Here is a 16,617-nt window from a genome sequence, read left to right on the forward strand (position 1 = left end):
GTTAACCTTGTAGATTGTGATAATAATTGTTTTTGTTAGTGTCAGAGTTAGTTGGTGACGAACCCCAAGATGCAGAGAAGGAGGCAGGCATGGAGTGAGAAAACATGATTTAATTTAAAACAGTAAGACAAAAAACAAACAAACGATACAAACAAAAAGCGTGAACGTGGGTGGATAACAAACAAAAAGGCCTAGCGTGGAAGCTAGCAGGTATCGAGCAAGAAACAGAAGTCATACTTATAATATGAAAACAAACTTGGAAGAAAGAAACAAAAGACAATAAGCTACAAACCACTATCAAATATAGCTTACCACAATGCTGCATCGACACGATATGAGACAACACGACACGAGAGGTAGCAACGACAAGAGCAACAATAATCTAGCACTTACTGGAGGAACAAAGTAGGTAAAATAGGTGCGGGCTGATTGACACCAGGTGTGGCCAGGTGCTAATCAGCCGCAGCTGAGGGGAACACAGCGCACAGGGAAAAAACAGGAAACAGACAAAATAAGAGCGCTGACAGGAACTATAAATGGGTTGTACTTGTATAGCGCTTTTCTACCTTCAAGGTACTCAAAGCGCTTTGACACTACTTCCACATTTACCCATTCACACACACATTCACACACTGATGGAGGGAGCTGCCATGCAAGGCGCCAACCAGCACCCATCAGGAGCAAGGGTGAAGTGTCTTGCTCAGGACACAACGGACGTGACGAGGTTGGTTCTAGGTGGGATTTGAACCAGTGACCATATAAACAGGAAATACTAAACACACACAGAGCAAAAACTAAAACACAAACAAACGGTCAGTGGCAAGCCGGACAGTTAGAACGCAAACATATGTAAATTAAAACTTTTGTCTTCTTGTGTTTTATAATGATTGTGAACTGAAGGCAACATTCAAAAAAGTGTGGCGTACCCCTTTAAATCATAACACATTGGCCAATATCTTTATATTTTTGCTAATAGAAAATTAGACAAATACTGCATCTAATATATATATATATATATATATATATATATATATATATATATATATATACATATATATATATATATATATACATTAGGGGCTCCAAATATTTGGGTGTCCCATGATTCGATTCAGTATCGATTACTGGTGTCGCGATTCGATTATATATCGATTTTTTCGATTCAAAAACGATATTTTTCCGATTCAAAACGATTCTGTATTCATTCAATACATACGATTTCAGCAGGATCTACCCCAGTCCGCTGACATGCTAGCAGAGTAGTAGATAAAAAAAAAAAAAGCTTTTATAATTGTAAAATACAATGTTTTATCAACTGATTGCAATAATGTAAATTTGTTTTAACTTTTAAACGAACCAAAAATATGACTTATTTCATCTTTGTGAAAATATTGGACACAGTGTGCTGTCAAGCATATGAGATGCGATGCAAGTGTAAGCCACTGTGATACTATTCTTTTTCTTTTTTATAAATGTCTATTGAGAATGTCAATGAGGGAGTTTTAATCACTGCTATGTGGAAATTATAACTAGTATTGATACTGTTGTGGGAAATATATATATTTTTCCACTACTTTTGGTTTGTTCTGTGTCGTGTTTGTGTCTCCTCTCAATTGCTCTGTTTATTGCAGTTCTGAGTGTTGCTGGCTCAGGTTTGGTTTTGGAATTGGATTGCATTGTTATGGATTGCATTGTTATGGTATTGCTGTGTATTGTTTTGTTGGATTGATACAAAAAAATAAAACAATTTAAAAATCGATTTTCAAAAAAATGAGAATCGCGATTCGTATTCGAATTGATTTTTCCCCACACCCGTATTATATATATATATATATATATATATATATACATACATACATATATATATATATATATATATATATATATATATATATATATATATATATATATATATATATATATATTTGCATTTGGACCAGATGTTCCTCCGAGGGAATTTAAGTTGCAGGTCAACCCCAAATTCTTTTGATGACACATAAACTGATTTTAAATGAATTCCAGACAGAATAGGGATTTTGACATTTATTCCAAAGCTTTGGAAAGACCAATCTATGAACACATTCAAATTGCATCGCCCACTTTGATCTGAAGACCCCTTGGAAGTCTTGTCTTTTTCAATATGCCACTTGCCCCCCCCCCCCTAAACACCCCCCACCCCGCCTCCTTCAGAGTGAATCCACATATCTATTGCTTTCCTCAGCTGTAGTCTTTTTCTATATGATACTAGCCCCCCCCCCCCTTCAGAGTGAATCCACGTATCTATTGTTTTCCTCAGCTGTAGACTACCTTGAGATAGGAAAAAAGGAGTATTGCTACTTCTTGCATTCCACGCTCAAGGCAGTCCCCAGTTTACCATCGGTCATGAGATAAAGAAAAGATATGAAGAGTACGAGATGGAACACTATCTATTTCAAATATGACTAGGGTTTAAAAATAAATAACTTTTAAATATGGATATATGTATATATCCATCTCCGTCAATCCCCCTTCAGATTATCTCCAAAAGATCTCTATCACAATTACAGAACTTCTAAAGCACGCCCCACATTAAAGTATTAAAGTTTTAGCAAGCTAGCAATAAAATAACAGCATAGTTACATGGGAGATAGATGGAGGAAGTCCACGTCAAGGTCGTCATGGTCAGGGCGCGAAACTAGCGATTCTCGAAAGTCACCACTTTGCTTGACCCCCTTCAGCGACATAGCAAACCCAGAAACAGGGTGGGGTTGACCTAGCACTGAAGGGCGATAAAGCAACCGCATGAGGCTATGATGGCCAAGAAAATTCCAATGGAGACCAGGACAGACTTAATTAGGTCAGTCCACCTGCCAAAGGTGCCTTGGAGCCAATCTTTGAAGGTGTCAGAAACACCGGAAACTTCAGTAAGTTCCTTAGACAGGGCTTGGAGGCCCTCTAAGGCCCTCTGGACCGAGCCATTGGGGGCGGTGTTGTTAGAAATGAAGGTACAGCATTGGTCACCAAGCATTGCACACACACCTTTTTCCTTGGCTAGGATGCGGTCAATGGTTATGCGGTTGTGGACGGCCATGAGGGAGGTCGGGGAAAGTTGTTCAGCAAGTCCCTTAACAGCGTCACGAGTCAGGTTGGCCAGTCTCAACAGATTATAAAAAACGTAGTTAATGCGTTCTGCATTTTTAGTAGCAGTCACAGGGAAAATAGCACCAATGATAGGAAGGCTCTCGAAACCTGCACAGGATATACACCACAATTTATGTTGTGAGGGGACCCCTTGGTTGCCCTATTGCATCAAAGTAAACACCATCAGGGTTTCTCATCAAATCAAAGGAGACCCTTACACTCCTAGATAGAACATGGCGGCGTCGGCAGGAAGTTTTAAGAGGCCGCTGAAATAGGTGTTCCAAGGGGTGTTAATTTGGTACCCACTAGGGTGAGTGGGGTCACCAGTCTAACCATAGCACAAAGGCCAACGGCTGACATCGGGATTCTGACGTACAAACTGTGCTCTCCACAATACCAGAATAAGTCAGCCCGTGCCCAAGGGCCTATTTTTGAGCCATCTATCAGTGTGGTGCACCAGGGAGGGTCAATGTCACCCAATTTGTTGGGGGATGAAGAAGGTCCTGTGAATTGAAAACACATGTAATTCAGCTTTTGGGCCACAAAGGGAAGAAGTCGGGTGGAATTGCCAACGGAAGGGTACACACTAGCCAACAAACCGCACCCTGGCGGCGTGGGTTCAGAAAACAAGGAGATAAGGCAGTTTGAGACATTTGTGTCAGTCAACTTAAAAGGGACGGGGTAAGTGTTGTGAAAGGGACGTCCAGCGGAACAAGCAACACAGTCACCCATATTTTGGCTCTTGGCCATGCTAGTCATCCACCTGAGCCACAGGTTGCCTGCACCCGGTCCTAGGGTCAAAGCTACCAGGTCTTCAGTGGTGATGTCATTAGTATACACAGATGTGAGAGCCTTTGAAACGTCACCGAGGTGGAGTGGCACTTTAGGTGCTACAGAGGGGGCAGAGGTAGTTAACGCCCTCTCAAGGATGTATTCTGCTTCCGACACCAATAGTTCAGGTTTGAGTCGTAACAAAGAAAGAGGTTACAACCATGGTAATAGCTATTATGTCCCTCGCAATCAATCACACTGCACAGGTAAAAAAAAGTAAGTCTTGCTGTCCACCTTGATCCAGTGTATTTCAAGTCCTCTTTATGTTCTAAGACACTTGTCAGTCACTGTCGTCAGGAAGGAAGGACTGAGGCACAAGGACAGTAGAACAAGCCCAAGTACCAGTCCGTCAGGGAATACTGATGGGTGTAACATCCTGCCGTTCGTCTATCAAAATCTGAGTAATTTAGGTAACGAAACAGGGATCAACATCAAACTTTTCACTTATTGTAACGACACCAATAGTTATGCTGAAAACAAATAAGAGAAGTTGGATAACATCGAGTACAAAGGTTGGTCTCAAGTAAGGATATACAGCAGTTGAGCAGGTCTGGTAGATCTACACGACGGTAGACGGCAGCTCAACGGGGGGAGATCTCTCTCGGCGTCGTTTCTCGGCTGTGAGACCATGTGTGTGTAAGTTACTGTAAGACTGTGTGTGTAAGTTCTGCTAGGGGGTCGAGTGGGCAGGTGATGTGGCGATGTCTGCAGTGGCATCTGCTGGAGATCAGCCAGTCAAAGGGCGTGAGACGTCCATTCCAAGACCTTGAAGGGACCGGTCCACCTGGGCTCCGTCCATTTGCGCTTGATGACCTTCATCCTGACTCTCTCAGTGGGCGGAAGGGAATTTGGAGTGGCGGGCTGTCATCCTCGATTCTGCACAGAGGAACTGGCACATAATTCTGCATTTTGTAAACATACCATTTTGGTCTCACGCTGATTCCTCCTTTTAGGGGAACTGCTGGTCCTGGCAAGGGCTGATCTGTATGCTGTTTATAGGGTGAAAAATTCAAAGGCCGTAAAAACTGTTTTTTTCAGGGACATTCGAATGATCATTAACGCTAATGGCAACATGTCAATCAAATTCAATTTGGTCTGTGCACAGATTTTAACCGATTTCTTTTGATTCTTGTTCATTCTCTCGACCTTACCTTTGGGACTGAGGATGGTACACCAAACCGAATTTGTGTTCTAGTCGGAGAGCCTTTTCGACCAAGGCTAAGTGAACATTTTTTTTTTAAATTGGTACCGTTATCTGACATAATCTTTTTGGGGAAACAATATCGGGCTATCAGGTCATTAACAAGCCATTACTGATTTTGCATCCTCTTCTGAGATTGGGGTTGCTTCTGGCCAACCACTAATTGTCAACGCAAGTCAGCAAGTACCTTTTCCCTTGTACTTGATTGATCATATCAATGAAATCACAAACTATACACGATCCACCCTCACCTCCTTTGTATTCCAAATAATCTACTTAACCATTATCAATATGCAAAGTCTTTATTTTCAAATTAAATTTAGTTATAACTTCTTACCCACTGAAAAATGTTCCAGCTGTACACATTGTTCCGTTTTCCCCACGGAAAGGGCAACCAAGTGTGCACAGATTATTACTCAAGATTTCCAGTTTGTATATTTTTCGTTTGTTTATTTTCCAAGCAGGAGAACAGCAGCAGTAGTTGTTATTATTTGGTGGCTGGTTCTTAGTTGGTTAGTTAATTTTGGTCAATCAGTTAGTTAGGTAATAAATCTGAAAGGAAGAATTCATTGCATCATTTTCGTACCAAAATCAATGCCCTTAATAATAAATAATAATAATAATAATAATAAATATCTATAATAAATATCAACCAATTATAAACTCATGTTGATCATATACAATACAATTCAAATAAAGCTATATCATTCATGAGCACGTTTCATCTATCAAACATTATATTTACCATTTACAAGCCTTTGTAAAGTGCATTTTAGTAAATGACTACAACTCCCAAAATGCACCACGGCAAACCAGGAAGTAGCAATACCTACGCTAAGACAGGTGCCGCTATAAACAAACATTTATCTAAGGGCCCGGATCTACAAGAGCGCTATAGTGGAGTTTAAAAGCAGCGGACACAACATAATACAGATGAGCATGGTGACAGCGTACAACATAAAACAAGGCAAACGGGAACTTACCAAGTGGCTGCACACCGGGTTGAGCGTAAGTACAGACTGAATGAACTGCATGGCCATTTAACAGTCCTAACGCCGATCAGCTGGGCTAAGGGTACACGCCTCTCTTAAAGAGACACTTCGGTTTTAGACTGCTGATACTCAACTCAGTTTTACTTAAACTTAGCATCCGATCTAAAACACATAAACAAACCCACAAACCCAACACCTCTCACTTAAGTTCCTGATCTAAAGATCCAGGGAACTTACCAACTTACTCAAAGACCCCCCTTTAAGTGGCAACATCTTTACATTATTTTTATTTTATTTTTTTTTCCATACAAGCAAGTGCATGATGAAGTTGCAGTCAATGGTGGAGCAAAGTCCAAGTCAATCACATCCCTTGGCAGTTGTGTGGTGCACTGCTCGGCTATGCGAGGTATGGGATGTGCATGCTCTTACGTCTTCGTGTATGTGCAATGTGATTGTGGCATTGTGGCAGCGCTAGGCTTGCACCAACCACCCAACAGGAAGTAAGTCTGAGCAGTGGCTGATGTTTGGGCGGTGAATGAAAGGGGTTTGGACAATGACTGGTGCCAGGGGAATTGGGCCATGTGCATAAAGGGAGGGGTTCAGGAACAGGTGAGCGTCATGGCAGTTTGGGCAGAGGAATTTGGTCCTCCACTGGGAGAAGGACCACCAGCCTTCTCACGTCTCTTCTAATGACTGCCATGGGAAATGAAGAACTCTTCTTTTGACCACCCATCAAGGAAACAGGAAGGCCGGTACTTATTGTGATGTCGGCATCCCTGACGATCCCTTTACTGTCAGGGTAAACTGTTGCAATCCGACCCAAACGAAACTGACCTCTCAAGGCATTGGGATCAGCAATCCAAACGAGGTCTCCAACTTTGATGTTTCTCTCTGTCCGGTGCCACTTTTGCCGAATGAACAGATTTGGGCATGCTAGTTCCCTCCATTTGGCCCAGAACTGGTCCACTCCGATCTGGATAGCCCTTAGTCGACGCCAAGGATGGGTCTCTACGTCAAGTCCGCCGGTGTCTCCTCCAAGCGATGCTCGACCCAGGATAAGAGAGTTAGGCGTCAAATACTCAACTAAATCCTCCTGTTCTTGAGCTCTGGCATCGATTGGCCGTTCATTTGTCAAGTTGGCTGCCTGATAGAACAGTGTTTGGAGTTCTCTCCACGTAAGAGACCCTGTCACTCCTCCAAGGGTCATAAGTGCTCTCTTCAAAAGCTTAACAGAAGCCTCCGCAGCCCCATTCCTGTGGGGTGCGCCTGCAGGGTGAAACTTCCACTTCCATTCAGTTCCATTCTTGGCGGCTACATCTTCCATAGACGCAGCCTGTAGGCAGGCCAAATGTTTGTGCATCTCACGTAGTGCTGGCTTGGCGCCAATGAAGTTGGTGCCTCTATCGGACCATAGTTTTCTTGGATGTCCCCTAAGAGCAACAAAGCTGGAGTATGCTTGAAGGAAGCTTTCTGATGACTGGTCATCGGTGAGATCCGCATGGACGGCTCTTGAGGCCATGCAGCAGAAAACAATGCCCCAAACCTTTTTGCTTGCCCTTCTTTTAACAGAGTCTTTCACCTCAAAAGGGCCAAACAGATCGAGGGTTGTATACTCAAATGGGCTTGCTCTTTTAGTACGCTCTTGAGGGAGATCGCTCATTACTTGTCGGCACATTCCGGCTCTTTGCTTTCTGCATGTAACACAGTTGTTCAGCACTTTCTTAACCGTCCTTCGTCCCTGCGTGATCCAGGCTTTCCTTCGAGTCCGTAGAAGGGTAGAGGCGACACCTTCATGATTTTCTTCATGTGCCTCCCTGGCCAGTAGGGTAGCGAACCATGACTGGCATGGGATTAGCGGTACAGCTACTCCAGTCTCGTCACAGCATTGGATTCTCCCTCCGCAAAGTAAGAGTCCAGTCTTTTCCTCCTTCCGAACCACTAAGCGATCCAGGGTTGTATCACGGAACTCGGCACCATCTTGAACCTCAAGAGCTAGATCTTTGAAGGCTGTTGCTCTTTCTTCCACAGAAAGATACGGTCTTGCCTCCCACTTTGACTGAACTGGGGCCTTGCTGTTGCCACCCAGCCAGATTTCCACTGCTTGTCTCACCCAGGCAATGGTCCCACACAACCGTGCCAGTGAACTGAACCTCTGGGGTTCCACAAGGCGCACAAGTGCAATGCTGGTTAGGCCTGATCCTTTCCTGGACTGGGCTCCTGCTGTGTCCAGCGCTGAAAACGCCTTCCTCTGAAGACCTCCAATCTCTTCAGCAACAGCAGCGATGATCTCTTTGGCAGCTTTCACAGGCCAATCTGATTCAGCTAACTTCAAAAATTCAGGGCCCTCCTTCCAGACTAATTCTTCAGCAAGCTCCTCAGGGGATGCTCCCCTTGTGATGAGGTCGGCAATATTCACTTTTCCTTCGACCCATCTCCAGTCATCTACTGATCCGGCCTTTTGGATTTCTCCAATCCAATTTGCAAAAAATGTCTGATAGCCATAGCTATCCTTCTGGATGGCTCCCAAAATTGTCTGACTGTCAATAAAGTGAGTCCATCGATCGACCTTGATGTGGCAGTGTTTTTCGAAATATGTCTTCAGACGAGTTGCAAAGATGGCCCCGCACAGCTCTGCTTTAATGACGTCACCTTTCTGGTCGAGCGGGGTGAGCTTGGCCTTTGATTCGACTAATTTTACTACGACTCCATCTTTTGTCTCCCACCGCAGGTAAAGAACAGCGCCATAGGAAGTTTCGCTACCATCAGAAAATGTGATCCCCATAGGGCAGCCAATGGCTCCATGGGGTGTGAGGCTCCTGTGCAATCTGACCTGACCAAGCCACACATATTGCTCAAACAGTTTTATTGCAGCCTCTCGGAGACGTGACGAAAGAGGATCGTCCCAGGTGTCTTTCAACTGACGGTATTTTCCTGCTTCCTGAAAAGACTCTCTTACAAGCATCACTCCTCGTTGCTTGGCAGGTGAGGCCAGGCCGATGGAGTCATAGAACCCTGCAATCTGACTCAGCAGCATGCGCCGGGTGAGAGGGTCGGGGGTGCAGCCTTTGATCTCATCCTCCTGTAGATCCAGCCCAGTTCTCATTTTCCCTCGCCTCTTAGAGAAGTTCACTGACATCAGCACACAGAGTTTATCAGACTCAGGTTCATAACCTAATCCAAGTGCCTTATTTTCCTCATCCCGCATCTGGTTGGGGAGTATCAGGGTCTTGGGCTCTGTTTGCTTGACATTGCTAGAGTCAGTGGATTCTTCACTCCTCCCACTTTGACCTGTCAGGACCCAAGGCTTGAGGGCAAATCCGCCTGCTTTTAGGATCTCTTCCACTCCTTTGGTCATTGCAGTCAGAGTTTGGAGGTTGTCATGGGATGTCAAAATGTCATCCACATAGCAGTCTTCTGTCAGGATCTGTCGTTCTTCAACCATAGATGAAAATTGGGGCAGATTGGCCTGTCTCCCTCATTGCAACCTGAGCAATACATCCAGCAGGTTTGTCGCCAATGTTGACTCTGACAACAGCAAACACACCAATTTCATCTTTGCGGTCATCCCTCCAGAGGAATCGGTGAAGGTGTACTTCCTTGTCTTTCAGCCAAACGGAATTGTACATCTTTTTCACATCACCAAGTGCAGCATACAACCCGCTTCTGAATCTCAGGAGGACTCCTCGGATCGGGTTTAGGACGTCAGGACCTTTGTGCAGGAGGTTGTTTAGGCTCATCCCTTTAAACTCCTGACCACTGTTCCAGACTATCCTTACAGACGTTGTGCTAGAATGAGGATTGGGGCGACCAGATGGCTGACATACCAGACCGGCCCGCTCCAGTTATCAGTCTCTTGTTTTGTAAGTTTGATGGCTGCTCCTCTCGACACCATCTCATGGATCTGCTCTCCATATGCTGTTTTCCACACATGTTCTCTTGCCAGCCGAGTCTCAGTTTTCTGGAAAGTTGCTTCCACTGCCTGGCGGTTGTCTGGCAGAATCGCTGGGTCCACCCTCCAGGGGTAAGCTGCGTCCCAGTGTGGAGCAGCACTGTGCTTGTCAGTTAACATATATGAGAGACAATCCTTTATTTTTTCTAAGTCCCTTTTTTCTCCAAGAGTCATTTCTTTGCCTCCCGGTGGACACTTGCTGCACTTGCAGCTACCGCATTTCGGCTCACACGCTGCCCCAATACTATCCCACTTGAACCATTCAAGCACCTCCTTATTTGTGGCTGTGGTACTGCTGAGGGTCACTTCTTCCATCCTCATTGTGTTCTCATTCAGGTCTTTGGCATCCACCAGGACTTCCTTGTACACTTTCGAGGAGGTTCTCATCGACCTTGCAAAGTGAGTTTCTGATTGGTGCAGCGTTAGGTCAACCATCTCCAAAAGATCAGGGTGAGTACCACCAACTGTTTTGTCTAGCGGGCCGTCCCAGAGGACTAGATCGCCCTCCATCTTGACTGGTTGTGGAACTAGGCGACCTTCCCTGTGGCTGATCAGAAGATCTATTTTCTCAGGGCGGACCAGCTCTTTTGCAGTGATGTCAGGAAAGATCTTTTTCAGTTGCTTCGGAGTGAGAGGCTGAGTTACCTCTGCAATACTCTCCAAGCCATAGCAGAGCAGTTTGTGTTCTGTTACCGTCCCCTTGGTGGTCTTCACTCTAAGTCGCAGGGAGTACCTCTTGGTTGTGACTGTCTTTGTCATCCCTCCTATTCCGTGAACAATTAACTTGATGCTTTCACCAATCAATCCAAGGCGCTGAGCAGCGTTGTTGGTTATATAGTTGGTATCAGAGGCAAGATCAATAAGAGTGCCAATCAGCCGGCCTGAGTTAGTCGTTACTTCTAGCAACATCATTATCACTGGTGGAGCATAATATATATATATATACTTTTTTTTATTTTATTTTACTTATTTATTTATTTTTTTTTACAATTGTTTTTAACATGGCTGTGCAGCACTTTGGAAACGTTATTGTTGTTTAAATGTGCTATATAAATAAAGTGGATTGGATTGGATTGGAGATTCTTTCGGTCCGCCTCCAGCAGTGCGGATTGTTGTTGAGGTTTTGTTGGAAACGCCTCTCTGAATTCTGCTCTTAGTTCTGGAGTGATTTTTCCCAGGAGCTCTTCCTGCTTGCTGGTCAGCCCAAGGCCTTTTCTTTCCACCCTTTTGGTACCTTGGTCCTTGCTGCCGGCATCTCTGTCTTGCACGGTGAGCTTGGGGCAGAGCAGATAGTGGTGTGGCTCTTCCTTGCGGCAGTCCATTTTACTTCAGAGGAACTTCAAGTTGCAGCTGCCATCCTTTAGGTGGAGGCACAGGCACCGGTTGCACACGCCATGGGTCCTTAGATGAGTCTCCCTCTTCTGGAGATCCATCTCTCTGAAGACTTTGCAAGTAAACAGCCTGCCAGCGTGTGCCTCATCAGCACAGGCAGTAAATGAGTCCATGCGTGATTTAAACTGAGACCCTTTTTGGCCTGAGGTGGCTTTGGAGAACGCTCTCTTGAAGATTCATTCTGGTTTGTCCGTCAGGCCTTTTACTGAGGAGCTCCCCTCTCCAGGGCTTACCTCCAGCTGATCCAGCTCCTCCAGGATTGCCTCCTGTTTTTTCAGAAAGCGCAGCAAGCAGTCAAAGTGGTCATGAGGAGTAAAGCCATTCACAGGCTCAGTCTTGTGCGTAATCCACTTCTCCTTCAGAGAGTTTGGGAGCTTGCTTTCAAGGGACTGCGCTACCCACCGGTTGTTTATGACATCCTCTTCTCCCAGGATAACAAGGTTGATAAGGGCCCGCTCCACAGCCTGGATAAGCCCGATTGCTTTCCTGGGTTTTTTTTCCCTTTACAGGGGGTAGCTCATGAACTTCTTGGGATATCTTCAGAATGATTTTAGCCTTATTCCCGAAGCGGTTATCGAGGCGCCTGAACATTTCATCTACTGTCGCACAGCTAGACAAAACCACGTCTTTCTTCACCTTGTCACTTAGACTTGCCAGAAGGTGGAACCTTGTTACACCAGCCGTTCTCTGTGGGTTTCCCAGCTGCTCCAGCTCCTCCCACTCAGCCTTCCACCGGTAGTAGTCAGTCATGTCTCCTGAGAACGGAGGCAAGCGTGTTCTTTCAAGTCTTATCTGTGGTTTTAAGCTGTATGCCCCCGAATGCATGGCAGGGATGCTTTCTGGTGGTGGTGCTGCAGCGCTGGGTACAGGTGTTACTCTGGGGCCCTGAGGTTGCATGTAAGCTCCAGTGGACTCTTCGTCAGGCTTGACATGCTCTTCCTTAGCGCCTAATTCTTCAGCCTTCAGTCTCTGCTTCAGTCTCTGCTTCAGTCTCTGCTTCAGCCTCTGCCAGCTCTGGACCCAGTCGTGCAGTCTATTTCCCAGCTTGTATATCTGAAATCTTTATTTAGAATTGAATCACTAGTTATTTTTATATATTTTTTTCCAAATCCAGTAGTTCAAGAAAGACCACTACAAATTAGCAATTTTTTGCACTGTTATACAATTTAATAAATCAGAAACTGATGACATAGTGCTGTATTTTACTTCTTTGTCTCTTTTTTTCAACCAAAAAGGCTTTGCTCTGATTAGCGGGTACTTGAATTACAAAAATGTTCACAGGGGCTACATCACTGAAAAAAGGTTGAGAACCACTGCTCTAGTATTTTTCTCCCTGGCCCCCAAAGTTCTAGTGGCAGGTGGTAACCACCGACGCCACCGACAGGTGATCAGCCTAATTCTTACCTGTATGATAAGGCTACGGAACGCCTCCACCTTGGAATTTTGGTGTTCACCCAACAGCATAGCGATATTTTTCAGCCGGGACTTGTTGACAATCTCCCCCAGTTTCACTGCTGGGCGTGAACCTAAACATACATTTAAAATAGAACAATGTTTTTACAAAAATGTTCCAGTCAACTTGAAAACTGGTTATTTGTTTACAATTTTATCTGAATTTTTTGACTTTCAAAAGATTCATCCATCCCTTTTTTTACCGCTTATTCCCTTTGGGGTTGCGGGGGGCGCTGGTGCCTATCTCAGCGACAATCGGGGAGAAGGCGGAGTACACCCTGGACAAGTCGCCACCTCATCGCAGGGCACTTTCAAAAGATGTGCAGGAAAATACTGCCATTCCCTCACTGCTTTCGGGCATCTTATTTGCCTACTTACTTGGTTTGAGCCATCTCTTTTGCATAAGTCTACCGTGCAGTTGTCCATGAGCAGACATTGGGAAGAGGTCACCATGGTCCTTGTGGCTGTTCTGAATATGTCGCTCCACAGACTTCCCCTTGGCAACCAGAAGTTTCCCCTCTCCAGGCGGTGTAGATGCTGCTGCCCAGTAGAGGTGGTTAATTATACTTAGCACCCAGGGCTTCAGGTCTTCACAGTCCTTGAGCTTGAGGATGGCCTTCAGTTTCTTCCTGAGGGCTACAAACAAAAAAAAGCAGAGATTTGTGGATTAAATACAATATTGCATTCATCTGATCACTAATATGTACACACTACTTCACAACTGGTCATGCATACAAATAATCCAACTAACATTTTGCAACATGCCAGAAATGTCATAGCAGTGCCATGTATTGGGCATGTTTTCGTGAATCCATTTAGCGATCTGTCTGTGTCTGTCTGTCACCAGCACCCCGACATCCAGGTACCAGCTGATCAGCAGCTCCACCATCCTCTTCAGTCCTTCCATCTCCATATGGTAGCTGCCATGACATGTGTTGCTCTGAAATATATATAACAGAAAAGGAATGAGCAAAGAAAAAAATGATAAAGGGGCTTTGTATAAACCTAATGCAAGCTTGTGATTAACTGCAATGGTTAATGTTATTAGACAAATTTACTAGGATAATTCTGGAAAATCCCTTCTCTGCTTATTGTGTTACTAGTGTTTTAGTGAGATTATATGGTCGTACCTGTACAACCTGAAGGTCGAGAACCACATTGGCCTCTAGCTCCATTGTGGTGCAGGTACCGAACTTGGCGCTGTGTCCCGGACTGTCTGCTCGCCCATAACCACCAAGGACGAGGGGTCGGCCTTCCACCTGCAGCATGGTGGAAGGCCGTTACTGTTCCTCCCACACTTTTTTGATGGCTGGCTGCAGGATGAGTTCCTGGTGGTTGAAAAATGTTCTCTTCACATACGTGACCACTCCGATGCTGTTCAGCACTTGCAACACCTTGCCAGAAGATGCGCCAGCGAAAAAGAATGCCAGCAGATAGCAGGATGTTGCCCGCGGCGTAAGGGCCAATGTTTGGCTGGCTGCTCCACGTACTCCTCTGGTCACATGATGCACATTGTATGGTCATGATCAGCTGTGTACCGTTCGAATCCCAAGAAGGGTTTATGTCCTGGCTGCCACAGGCTGGACAGTGACACCACTTGACGAGACTCTGTAGGAAAACTCAAAGATGATGTACAGTACTTCGGTTCCTTGTGGCAGCCCTCTTCCTGCATCTTGGGAGTACGTGTGGGATCTGGCGACCACTAACAGAAGGCGCAGCAAGACTTGATGCTGGTCCTTCATCAAACGATGCAGGAGGTGGTCGTAGCTTGGCTTGCATTCCAGACGCACCTGGAGATGCTATGCTGGGCTACATTTCGGGGCTGTAAGACGGAGCTGCTGCACTTGACGTGGGAGCTTACTAACTCTGGCTGGCCGGGCTCTAACCCTCTTGAGGATCTCTGGGGTCACTTGGTGTCCTAGCAATAAAATAAAACACAATTTGTTTTATATAATCTGTTAAAATTAAACCAGGATCACATACTAATTATTGTTTTTGAATCACCTAATTTATCTGTCTACTCTACTCTGCACAGGCAGCTGTGCAATGTGTACTGTAATGTGCAGAATCATGTTCATCACCAAAATAGACATACCCTTTGATCTATGATGTATTTTCCCAGTTTGGGTGCTCTTGCTACTAGTCATTGCCGTTGGTGCTGTCCCAATCGGTACCCAGTCCGTCTGGTATCCTTGTTCTCTTGTATTTCCCTGGAAATGTAGAAACAGCTACATGTAGTAGGGATATCTCATTTACATAAATTATGAATACTTTTTTTTATTGGGCTTGAACTGTAATCCATTTGAACATTGATTTGGAAAACAAATCGAACCTGATCTTGATCGCCCTCCTCATCTGGCAAATCTAGTGTAGTGCCATTGCCATTGGTTCATCCACCGCATCCGCCACTGATGCCGTAGTCGTACTGGCCATGATCTGATCTATTGTCTGTAAATGCACAAATATACAATACTTTATATTATTGTCAATTGCAGTGATTCTCAACCTTTTTTCAGTGATGTACGACCTGTGAACATTTTTTTTTATTCAAATACCCCCTAATCAGAGCAAAGCATTTTTGGTTGAAAAAAAGTAAAAAAAAAAAAGAGTAAAATACAGCACTATGTCATCAGTTTCTGATTTATTAAATTGTATAACAGTGCAAAATAGTGCTCATTTGTTGTGGTCTTTCTTGAACTTTAAAAAAAAAAAGATATACAAATAACTAAAAACTTGTTGAAAAATAAACAACTGATTCAATTATAAATCAAGATTTCTACACATAGAAGTAATCATCAACTTAAAGTGCCCTCTTTGGGGATTGTAATAGAGATCCATCTGGATTCATCAACTTCATTCTAAACATTTCTTCACAAAAAAAAAAAAAAAAATACATCAATATTTATGGAACATATCCACAAAAAAATCTAGCTGTCAACACTGAAATTGCATTGTTGCATTTCTTTTCACAGTTTATGAACTTACATCCATATTTTGTTTAAGTATTATTCAATAAATATATTTATAAAGGATTTTTGAATTGTTGCTATTTTTAGAATATTAAAAAAAAATCTCACGTACCCCTTGACGTACCTACAAGTACCCCCAGGGGTACGCGTACCCCCATTTGAGAACCACTGGTCTATTGTAATCTATTGACAGTATTGACACTATTGACAGTAATGTCAGTAAATGTACGATATTTTATACTGCAGAAGAACTTGACTGGAACTTGGAGCAATAATTATATGTAGACTATTTTATTGTTAATTTATTTCATTGTTTATGGAATAGTCTATGACTATGTGTGTGAGTATGACTATGGAAACTTGAAATCAAGATCCTTACCCTCTTCCTTTCCCTTTTGGCAAATGCAGACCTCATGTGCATGGTCATTCCACTTGTGGACGGCGTGGGATGGTCTGAACTTGTCGAAGCACTGCCCCTAATGGCTGGCCATGGTCTGTTGAAAATAGTAGGTCCCGGACCTTTCTTTAGCACCAGTCGACGGGTGGTGGCGATGCCCATCTCTGCCTTTCGCTAGGGACCCTCTTCGAAACACGATCTTTCGAAATGATCGCTGCACAACACAGTGTACTTTGTGTGTGTGTTCCAATCCAACCGTGTTCGCTTGACCGCTCTGTTCCATAGTAAAGCTTCACCGTCATCTTTCGGGAATG

Source organism: Nerophis ophidion, linkage group LG02, assembly GCF_033978795.1.
Source record: "Nerophis ophidion isolate RoL-2023_Sa linkage group LG02, RoL_Noph_v1.0, whole genome shotgun sequence".
Taxonomy (NCBI): Eukaryota; Metazoa; Chordata; class Actinopteri; order Syngnathiformes; family Syngnathidae; genus Nerophis; species Nerophis ophidion.